General features: G+C 32.9%; 1 protein-coding gene across 1 annotated transcript in view; it reads right to left on the bottom strand.

The window, feature by feature from the left end:
* The window catches only part of LOC119831719 (hemicentin-2-like), a 250,092-nt gene extending 239,547 nt beyond the window's left edge, over positions 1–10,545 (bottom strand). The window contains exon 1 of the mRNA XM_038355194.1: positions 10,392–10,545. The gene's annotated coding sequence lies outside the window, so the exon portion shown is untranslated. The remainder of the gene's footprint in view (positions 1–10,391) is intronic.
* Positions 10,546–11,772: the final 1,227 nt, after the last annotated feature.

Raw genomic sequence — 11,772 nt, 5'->3', positions numbered from 1 at the left:
TGTTGATTCGCGGAAAAAGTGAAATTCAGAAGGGTTTTAACTCAATCCCAAGTTTAGTTTGACGGTTTAATTTCTAGCCATTATATGGTACTTGACCTATTTAAAATATTATTTGACAAGTGAATGCTTTGCGGAAAGAAACGTGGATTATTGTCGAGTTAAAAAATGGTTGCCTGTAAAGTCGGTTTTACGGGCGAAGATTTTACGTGACAACGTCTTTTTTTCCAACGCCAAGAACGCTCGAGAAAGACAGAGACAGAGACACAAGCACGCGCCGATTCAATGCGCCTAATTCTCTAGTGCTGCGCGCGCGGCGGACCGATCATAGTTCGGTGACTCATCGTAACGTTACCGGGCGTTACACTTTTTCATGAGTGCCTCCGAGCCGCAACCTAATTTAAGACGTTGTCACGTCAAAATGTAATTTTACTAAATGAGCGTTCCAAAAACGAAGGAGTTTAATTTTTTTGGTTCGTTACTCGATAATTCCGTGAGTTTTCAAGCGATTAGCGCAATTCTGTTTGTGTCTTTTTGTAATATAATTATTATGATTTCCTTTTCCATCCTCGACTCATAAGTTCCTTCGAAAATCAAAATTGATTCATGTTAAGGGCTTTTTATAAACTTTAAACATAAAACTACTATACTACTAATATTATTAATGCGAAAGTTTGTAAGGATGTGTGTGTGTTTGTTGCTCTTTCACGCAAATACTACTGAACCATTTGCAATGAAATTTGGTACGTAGATAGCTGGACAACTGGAATAACATATAGGCAACCTATTATACCGATATTCCTACGGGATACGGACTTACGCGGGTGAAACCGCGGGGCGCAGCTAGTTAGACGTAATTATAAATATCTGTGTATTTGAAATCGAACCTATCTACAACCTCTCATGAAGTGGCGTCAAACCACTGCACATTTACGTGTATAATCTCTGTTTACATGTAAATACTGTCTGTCTGTATGTGTCTTCTTCACGCCTAAGTCACTGAACCCTATACATAACATTGAATACTAAGATAGTTTGTGATTCTAGAAAGGTTATATATAGTATATACCCCTGAAATCCTACGGGTAAGGAAACTTAGAGGCTCAAGCCCCTGCCCTGTATAATTACATTTTTTTTTTTGAATACACGGCTGAAGCCGCGAGCGGAATGCAAGCACACTATATACTTGTATATAATATCAAAACGGACTGAAAATGAAGGGATTTTTATAAAACCTCCTTGCCTTTGTATAATGCTGGAACGTAGTTAGTGAAGTTGCGAATACCAGTTCCTTTCGTCACTAATTGGACTCGAATGGAAAAACCTACGGTTGAAATTAATAATCCGCTTATTGCATATTTTTGTAAATATATATCTATTGTAATGATATAATTAAAGCATAAAGTGCTTTAATTAGAATGTTTTGATAAAATATTTGCTATAATACTGTAAAGTTAAGAAAAAAAAATATGTCATAGTCATAGTGGCCAAATACACGGCAGTGGAGCTGGTGGGTATCTGATGGAAAGCGCTACCACCGCCCATGAACATCTGCAGGGACCTTACGTCGTTTCCTCTAGAGAACTGTGTCCCAGCAGTGGGGATATATGGCCTGATGATGATACATCGATATAAGTGGATTGCTGACTTTAAAAGGATAAAAAAAGGATTGATGAGGGAACAAAAGGCAAGGACTGGGATGGGTAGGAAAATGGATATGGCTCTCCGACTTCCCCACTCACTGTACGAAACACAATATCATGCTATTTCTCGCTTGTCTGTGGGGCTGTGATACTCCGGTACAAGCCGGCCAAATTCGTGCCGAAGCATACTCGAATCTCATAATAAAAAAGCATACTGTATCATGATGAAAGACTAGCTGCGCCCCGCGGTTTCACCCGCGTAAGTCCGTATCCAATAGGGATACTGGGATAAAAAGTTGCCTATATGTTATTCCAATTGTCCAGCTGTCTACGTACAAAATTTAATTGCAATCGGTTCAGTAGATTTTGCGTGAAAGAGCAACAAACACACACACATCCTTACAAACTTTCGCATTTATAATATTAGTAGGATTCTCGTTTGATATCCGTTGCCTCAAACCACCCTCATCTTTATTTATCAGATCAACGAACTGAAAAACTTATCAAACGTTTGTTTTAACTCCAGCCTCATTTAACCTTGTTGATATTATAAAAATTCTATAATAATATACTAGGCAAGGTCCCTCATTCATTTCATTGTTTAATAAATCAAACCAAAACTATTTATACAGCCGTATTGTGTACCAGCTTTAACCTTGAGACGAATGTCCGAGCTTCGCATTTCTCTGAAACTAAACCCCGGTACACACTGTCTAACCAAATACAGACTATAAACGAATTCGTAGTACCTTTCGCAACCGCACGTCAGCGGTCGAGTGTAAATGCTTTACACGAAACTGCTATGTAGGTTTGAACACTATTCTTAAAAGGATATTGACCTACAATTATTAAAACCGGATTGTTGATTTTTAATTTGATTTGAATTTTTAATTTGTATCTTTTTAATTCTTTAGATAGTTTAGGGTTTTTATTTTTAAGTCATAATGGATAATTGAGCTGGTTCGCCTGGTGGTATGCAATCACCACCCTCCATGGAAATTGCAGAGGAGTAAGGAGGGAATAGGGATAAGGAAAGAATTGCTTTTAAGTATATTACATTGCTTACATGCATTAAATTTGTAGTTATTTAATCGATCCTTTCTCTTGCACCACTCTATGTATTAAAAAAACATTTAAATCCGTTGTATAGTTTAAAGATCCGAACATACATACACATGATAAAATGAAAATAAAAACATAGGGAACTTGCTTTATACTACGTAGTGATGAAGGTTTTCATAAAAATATTAGATCTATTAATGGAATAAAACAGAATTTATTACATAAATTATTAAAAATACTTTTAGTTCCCTATCTATAATACTAATAACATATTATATTATTAAATAGGTAATATAAAGCATTTCTGAATGAATATTTAGCTTTAGTGTCTAAAATACCTCTTAAATTTAATTCCTGAAGGCGGCCGTAACCGAATTACAAGGGTTCGGTTTTTATCATTTCGTTACGTGACCCTAAAAAGCCTAGCACTTTATATTAAAAGCAATGTAATCAAAATGGGGAATATCTCAAATTGTATCTACTTAATATAAGTGAATATTCTTAGTAATAATGATAATCTTATTGCCATAAAAATGCAACGAATTGATATTAGATGCATTACCTTTTATTTGGACCTTAAATATAAGCTAAATAAGAGTAAAGGCATTTTTTATTTTAAAACTCAAGAAAGTACCTATTAGTTCGCATGAATAATGTTTAGCAGTATTTCTTTTTTATGTTAAAGCAATTTTTTTTCAACAAAGAATGTATTTGTTTAGCGAATTTAGTCAATAACGCGAAATATGCCTGTTAATCATAGGATTAACATATTTCGCGTTATCTACTATATAAGTACTATTACTTATATAGTAGATTGGATATAATAGAGCCTGATAAATTTTTAATGAAAAAAATTGTGTCGAAGTGTTAAAAACGTGAGTAAAATTGAAATATGACAACCTCTAAAAATTAACAGCATACATAACCAGCCATTTGGTAGAGGGTTACATCTTTATTTTATTACCTACTCTTTCATATAACATATTGGAAGAATTGTTTCGGATAAACACTAGTTTATCTTATTTAGATTTAACCCAAATATTGCATTAATAGTAAACATGGTTATTTTATCACAGAACTAAACAAACTAAACATGAATATTTTAAGCTAAACCGCCAGTTTTCAAATAAAGAACCATCAAAGATCACCCGGTCAAAAATTTTGAGGTCCAGCACGAAATAGCAGTCTAATTAAGAACCTACTTTTATCAAGCCGGTGACATATAAATCCTCCAATAATATCACATAGATAGATAAAATCCTTAATAGGCATCCTAAAAGCCATACAAGACTCTCTCATATGTGCATATTCATGATCAGATCTTCAAAACATGCACCGTGATCCTTTTCCAGCCCTCGAGGCTCTCAGCTAAGCTGGCTACGCTTTTTATGATCTTTCAAGAACTATCAGACTAGCCCCATTAATTAATTGGCCATTAACCTTCCCATTAACTTAATTACATTTTATCGCTTCATCCGTGTGTCATGTGCAGTGACAGGTTATTTATCATTAGAGTTAATGACTGATTCATTCACTTATTAAATGGAATGGCCGAATGTCCTGGAAATATTTGTGTGTGTGCGTGTTAAAATGCCCCTAGTCTAAAAGTCCGGTAGTTGTAAAATATTGACTGTTTTCATAGGTTAATAGTTATTTATTATAGTCAAAAGATCTTTTTAAATGGAGTCCCAACGAACATTTTCTACTTCTGAAACAATCGGATACATAAATAGTTACGTAAGAATACATACAGGAGACTTATTATCAACTCGCTCGGAAAAAATCGAACAATGTAACATATGACAATCACGTCTGCTCCACGCCCCAGGGGACTATTTTCCTTACATCTTCGGATCATAATCAAAATTGATATGAAAATAATCCCCAATTACCTTCGTTTCTTTATTAACTCATATCCTTTTAAATTTGCGTAACGATCAGGTTCTTTTAAGAATCCTTTGTTGGGGAACATTTTCATCGTTTTCTGAGAAATATCTTTATGTATAACAAATTTTCTTTGTAAAAAATTATATTATATCAGTATACTTGTTATAAATTAATATAAGACTACTCAGCTATACAGTCTATTAAATATACAGTTAAACGAAATTTGATCTTGTTTAATATTGTATGAATGATAACTAAGGTATAGATAAAATATTATTAAATTTTTAAATATCCTATCCTATCCTACTAATATTATAAATGCGAATGTTTGTAAGGATGTGTGTGTGTTTGATACTCTTTCACACAAAAACTACTAAACCATTAGCTGGACAACCGGAATCACATAGGCCATTTTTATCCCAATATTCCTACGAGATACGGACTTACGCGGGTGAAACCGCGGGGCGCAGCTAGTGAAATCTAATTGTAATGAAGTGTAATTTTTAATGAATTTTGTTTATTGTATGAATAAGAAAGTTTTATATATAATGCTTTTTAAATGTTTTGCCATAATTAGACTCAAAAGAATAAAAACATCAAATATTTATAAATTTCACACCAAGCATATGATTATTACGCAAGAGAAATTCGTAAATTCTTTGATACTTTACTGCGTCGTTTGACTATAAAAAATGTATAAGAAATGGGTTAACACACCTATATTTGATATTTTCTTTATGTTATTGCTAAGCAAATCTATATATTTTTAGACGAATAGCATTGATGTGACACCAGGGGCAAAAATAGGTTAGTTTTATTCTGAATTCGACCCCAAACGGTTAAAACAGTGTAAACATTTCATGCTATTTTGCTCGCAGCTGAAACCGCGGGATACAGCTGCATTTTAAGCAAACGACAGTCATCATACATTCATACCTGGCGCATTCACACTACCACAATAAAGCGTTACCGATAGTCCGCGCAAACATAGAAACGTGTGTGTGAATAATTATACTTCTCCCATTAAAAAGTAAATTCAAAATGTGAAGATAACTGAGTCCGGCTCGGCGTTAAGCGTCCACTGAATATAAATTTGTTTTTAAGAAACAAGCGACGCGCCGTTGTTTATTATAACTTCGCTTTGGGGGAGCATTGCGTATTTACTTGTTTTCTTTAAGATGACGCAACGTTTTAAATTATTTTAAACAGTTTAACAATCTTTGTAGTGTTTGACGAATGATAGTAGACGTAATGTATTTAGAGCCTCTAATATAAGGATTAAATGGTAGTGGAGATTTTAAAGTATTAAGTGCCCACACAAGTACACGTGTGTACATGTAATCCTGTATAGATGTGTTCTTGTATTCCTGTATATTTAAATGGATATGTATCTATACAAGAACAAATATCTGAAAACTGTTTCCATTCTATGCTGCATATTTCTATAAATTATACGATTGATATTTATACGGAAATTTAAATAAAATTTAGTTAATAGCTGAAAAACAAAGTTATTGCTGTATGTCAAATACTAAAGCAAAAAACTCGAGTATAACAACATCAAATAACAAAGTGACTCACACACTCAGACCATAAACGCTAAACCTGTTTGCCATACAAACAATACAGCAAAAGTGGAGCACTAAATCTAAATAATTCTAGATAACGTCATACACATCACCACTCGTAAAGTTCAGCGTGGCCTTTGACCTTTAGGCATAGCCTTCCAATGTTGCCAGCTGACAGACGTACCAAATATAGATTGAGCGTAATGTTGCTAGATTGGATTTCACTAATAATACATACCGTTCAATGTATTATTATTGTTTCGACAACGTTATTTTTTATATAAACAAGCTTTTCGCCCGCGGCTGCGACCGGATAGTCGAAGGAGTATGTTCCTGTTAGATTTCCGAGATAAAACCTAGCCTGTGTCTTTTTTCAGGTTATAAACTATGTCTACGCAAAAATTTCATACAATTCAGTTCAGCCGTTCTTGAGTTATAAATAGTGTAATCACAGATAATGTAGTACTACACTGATAACTAAAATCTTTCATAAATACACTTATTATAGTGAAATTTAGAAAAAGAGAAGAGATATGTTGTTCACATCAATTTGAGCTTGGAATCTGTTGCTTGCACATTAAATATTTCCATGCACAATAAAGTATGCATCCTTATCACTCTCGTGTTAACCCTAGATCACTATCTCTTTCCTCACCTGACTTTATCGTCACATAACGTCCCGATTGGGAGGTATTTGAATCGTCATATCGCACGCGCTAACTACATATATGCGCCTTGTGTTTCATTGGGTAATGGACGTATGTTTGAACACCAATTTCAATTTTTTTTTAACTAAATTTGTTAAGCCTTTAAATCATAATAGACTAGCTGCGTCCCGCGGTTTCACCCGCGTAAGTCCGTATCCCGTAGGCATATCGTGATGAAAATTTCCTATATGTTATTCCAGTTGTCCAGCTATCTACGTAGCAAATTTCATTGCAATCGGTTCAGTAGTTTTTGCGTGAAAGAGCAACAAATACACACACACATTCTAACAAACATTCGCATTTATAATATTAGTAGGATCACGAGTGATTTATGATCGGACCAGTAGGCAGTACACAATCAATTAATTTTTTTTTTTGCTTTGATTATATTTTGTTATTCATATCTTTATTTTACAATGTACACACGAGAATTACACAAAAACTTTTCCTGTACAAGTTGGTGGCATTATCGCTTTGAAGCGATTTCCTTCAGGCAACATCAGGATACAGAAAGTTGGAATATTGATAAGATACTTATTGCATATAAATTAATGATGTTTCTTGAGTTAGGTGAGGTATACATTTAAATATTAGGCTCAAAAATGCGCCATTTTTTCCTCTAGGTTTAATAAGGATAAAAACAAATATATAGGACTTTAATTATAAAGCATAAAAGCATGAAAATAGCATCATATCAAAATTGTCTTATCTTGTAAGATATAAAGAGCTAAGATATTGTTGAATTTAACACTTTCAAGATGACGGAAAAAGTACATCGCTTGTTCAAGTAAAGCATAGAAGAGCCTTCCTAGGCGCCTCTCTTGTGATATTTGAAATTCAGCTTTATCGATTCACATAATTATTATGTTGCACAATATATTGATAAATTGAAAATTTGAATATAAATTTGAATTTGATATATTCGAATGATTTATGTTTGTGCCATTTAAAATCAATATAACAATAAGTGAAGCAATAATAGAGAATATCTGCTCTATATATTACATACTTAACATTATAAATGCGAAAGGAACTCTAAAAATATAATATAGTAATAATTATATCTCTTCTTCACGCTTAAACCGCAGAACGGATCTGAATAAAATTTGGTGTAAAGATAGTTTGTGATCCAAGAATTGTGCGAGAAAAACTCATAGTTTAAATAAAATGCTAAAAAATAACGCAATTAAATTAAGTTAATTAATTAAAAGAAGAAACCTTAAAACCCAAAATCGACTCGCAATATACCGCTTTTTATACTTATTGCATTGTTTCAGTGTTGATTACAAAAAATAAAAATTTATAACCAAATTTCCGTATTGTTAAAATAAAAAAAATTGTTACAGGGCATAATTGTAATTTAAATCTAATATTTTTTCACATAACGTTAAGAAATTTAGCAATTATATACATAGTTATAATCTAAACCTGAACAGTGCGTTTGTTTGTTTGTTTGATGTTTGTTACCAATTGTTAAATAACTTTTCTGTTGACAGATCCATTTAGTGAGAAAAGCTCATAACATTACACAATGTAGGTGAAACCGCGGAGCACAACTAGTGTATATATAAGAAGAGTAGCTTTATATATTCATTTATCATCGCCGAAGCTCAAATCTGACAACAGATTTTCATCCGATATGACAGCGCTATCGGGTTTTTTCTTCCCGTCATATTTTATTAAAGTTCCTAAGTGTTCCCTATTACGGGCAAAAAAATGTGTTTGCCGTGGCTTAAGACGTGGTTATAAATAAATAGGTAGAAAGCTGTAATTTATGTTACCATAATTTGAGGACATCGTGAGTTTAAAATAGTAGCAGTGCATTTTTATAGTAGAATGATGATAATATATGATTTTAAAAGAGATAAGAGATTTAAAATAAAGATATATAGCTTTAATGCATTTTATAAAGACTATATTTTAGGTGGGAATATTTCTGAGATCACATCGCTTACTAATACCATCATAATATGTTATTGAAAATAGGCCAATAATTTTTTTAATCAACAATCAATCATTAATATTCCATTTATTTGTACAGTGGCTCAATATTTTATTTTTATTTATTGACTTATTTTGTAGTTTGAAAAATGTGAACAGCAAAAATCCCTATTTTGGCCTAATCGTCAAATATTATAAACCCGAAAGTTTGTAATGGATGGATGGATGTTTGTTAGTGATTCACAGTTCGTCGTATTTATATAAAATTTGGTTCAAACATTATTTATCATTAATTATAGTCTGATAAAAAAAAATACATCGCATTTTAAATCCGTTTAGTCAACTAAATAATTCACTATTAAAAATGATTTATATCTTCAATTAATTCAGTAGTCCTCAAAAATGCATTAACTAATAATTCGCCATTTTACGAACCTTTGAGTGCCTTAAAATGTTTCATCAAATATTTAGACCACTCTCATTTTTATTTACTAAACGCAATTTAGAAATCACCGCTTTAAGTGGAATCGTGGCAAAATTTCCACTGGTTGTTATAACGAACTAAATATAAATAAAAGGCAAACTGCACAATATTGAGCGATGATCGGTGTATATTTTTAAATTAAATAACCCATTTGAATTCATAAAAGCGGATCAGTATCCGCAGATCATTATATTAATAATTTTTAGGCTATATTTCATGTGATTAGTTTATAAAGTCTATTTAAATGCATCCATAAACCGAGATTGCATAAAGAACCGAACAGAATGCAAGCAAAAAGACAATAATACTTAACAACAACAGAAATACAAAAATAAAACTCTCATACATAGATTAGTATAAATACATAATATATACCAAAGTATTCTCATTGTCTGAGACACATTTGCGAATCCACCGCATACTCATTATAAAAATTACTTCTAGAACCAACTATAATATAATCATTCGTGCATGCTGTATGAGTATCATTCATCATAAGAGAAACCTGAATAAGCTTCAACATTTCTCGTTCTATTTGAGCTTGAATATTAAATTAAATGTGAAATTTTACCTTACCATAATTAATTTCATCCTACTTAATGTTAAATTATTCATTTCAAATGAATTCCATATTCACAACTTCAAATAAGAATACAGTCAAGATATTATTATTAAGAACTGACTTAAATATTAACTTTTTTAAGTATTATAGGACTAAATAGCTATTTGAAGAAGTTGAATTAATAATGTTTATCCGTTACTACACCACACTCTTATTTATAATATTTTATATACAAATTATAAATATTTAAATTATCAGGGTATAATTTAATATATCCCATGATATTAGCTAGTTCCAAAATGTATTCAAGCATTAATACCCACATTAATGCTCCAATGAAACCGATAGTTAATTCTCGCATGTTCGCATGCAATATTAACCATTAAATGAAGTACCGAAATTGTATAGAGCAGTCCAACAATGGGCAAAAGTAATTTCTCTATGTCAAACTGAACCGAACCGGGGCGAACCGATGACTATGAAAAATTAAAGCATAACATTGAGCAACTAATCACGCTACGAAATGTAAACACAATTTACCATCATTCTACGCCGTCAAATTGACCAATCAGCTTACTCCTTGGCCCTTCGCACTGTAACACATATTCAGTATCCCACTATTTTGTTTCGCACTTAATTCCACTACACTATCACAGAGTTTTGACCGGTCGTAGCGCTGCGTAGCGGACGCCCGGTGTCGTCTACAAAACTGCCGCTACGGCGGAACGATCCGGACCGAGCGGTTCCGAGAGCGGGCGATCGAGCGAGCGAGAGAGTTGCTCGCATTTCGCTCACTGTTTCATATTTTATAACGCTTGGGACGGAGCGGAATTACGGAGTTTGCTCGGCTTGGTTTTTATAGCGTAACGGAACCGTGACGGCTGGGCGCATTCTATTTGGAAGGTATTTTTTCACTCGACGTGAAATTTTTCATTGTTTGCTTTACCCCACACTTGTAGGTTGTGTGATTTTAATGGAGCATGGGCGTGACTTGTACAAAGATGTAATAATGCGCTGATTCGGTGCTTACGTCGGAGCGAATGAATTGTTTAAAGCTGGCTATAAATTTATGATGTCATCGTAGATATTTGGGATGTGACGAAGGGTTTTTGGATTAATATTAATACCATGTTAAGGGTGGCATGATAAGCATGTGATGAAGCCGCTTATATTTTCTGGATTTAACGTTGAAAAAGTGAACCTTTGGTGATTCATTATCTGTTATCTACTTCCAAAAAATCCAGATATATTTATCAAAAATTTCTAAAAAATGTTATGTTAAAAAGAGGCATGTGTAACATAAAAGAAAGATTAAACTTCGAAATCATGATTGGATACTCCCGTTCAAAGCAAGTGGTTTAGCTCAATTGTAGGTTAATATTGAAGTTGTTACTTAAATAAAATTTGCGTCGATGAAGTTTCTTTGAAAAATAGATACTAATAAAGTAACCAAATTAATAAGAAGAACAACTAATGTTAATTTTATTTTATACTAGTCGCTCGTTCCGGCGCCGCCCGGATATCAGGGTTCTTGTTTTCCCAAGGAAGCGGTTTATCGGAATAAAAAGTATTCTATCACCCAAGTCAACTCATACCCTGTCTATATATATATATATATATATATACCAAGTTTCATCAAAATCCGTCCTGATTGACGGACAAATATCCAAACAAAAAAGCTTTCATATTTATAACATTACTGTAATATCTGTTCAATAAACCGATATCTTCCTGCAATAGCTTCGTACAAGCAGTTTTCGTTTCTGTGCTAAAACTATTCCTCATACAAATATGTATCTATTTTCTATGTAAACTGTAGCCTTAATAATTCCAATGTTCCACTTTGCTTTATAGTCCAAGAAAATGGGTAGGGTAAATGCGAATTTGAGATTAAAACTTGAATTTTTGATATAATTTACTT

Source organism: Zerene cesonia, chromosome 14 (assembly GCF_012273895.1).
Source record: "Zerene cesonia ecotype Mississippi chromosome 14, Zerene_cesonia_1.1, whole genome shotgun sequence".
NCBI classification, from domain to species: Eukaryota; Metazoa; Arthropoda; class Insecta; order Lepidoptera; family Pieridae; genus Zerene; species Zerene cesonia.
This window is presented reverse-complemented; position numbering and strand designations above follow the sequence as displayed.